This window comes from Penaeus monodon, chromosome 22 (assembly GCF_015228065.2).
Source record: "Penaeus monodon isolate SGIC_2016 chromosome 22, NSTDA_Pmon_1, whole genome shotgun sequence".
Lineage (NCBI taxonomy): Eukaryota > Metazoa > Arthropoda > Malacostraca > Decapoda > Penaeidae > Penaeus > Penaeus monodon.
Window position 1 is genome coordinate 15,494,051 of NC_051407.1, and position 644 is coordinate 15,494,694.

Here is a 644-nt window from a genome sequence, read left to right on the forward strand (position 1 = left end):
TTTCAGATTCATTTCTCAAGGTTTTGTCCATGCGAGAATCAGACGGGAAGTTCAGCATAATTTTAATGTATATTTAACAGCTGAGATAACGAATGGATCAATAATTAAATGATAAACAGATAAAGCAAAATGTGTCAGAATTGAAGGTAATATGAGGCTAAAATTTTGTTTTATGTATTTACATAACGGTACGGATGACGTAATTGTGACTAATTTGGGTGCGAGAAGGACATACACACCCATTATGAATGAGGTTTAACGATTCGACATCAAAACGGAGAGTGTGTTATGAATAAATGAATAAATTTATTTGTTCGTCCTTTTATTGTTTATTGAAAATAATTTGCGTTGTTTACCTCTTTATGTATCTCATGACGGCGTTAATTTACATCCTTCATATAAATTGACTTGTTTATGGTATTATCTTCTCTTTTTAACCTCTGTTACATGTGCATGTTATTGTTATTGTATGGTTATACGAAAACTAAAATTTTAAACGAGTAGAGAGAAGAAAGAAGAATAAAAACTGTATAAAATTTAGCATTTATATTTCTGGCATGGAATGTGCGCGTGTGCAATACACCAGCTGTAATTTTGGCGTCCACTTTGTGTTATCTTCTATCTAGGTAGACGTGATTTTATGT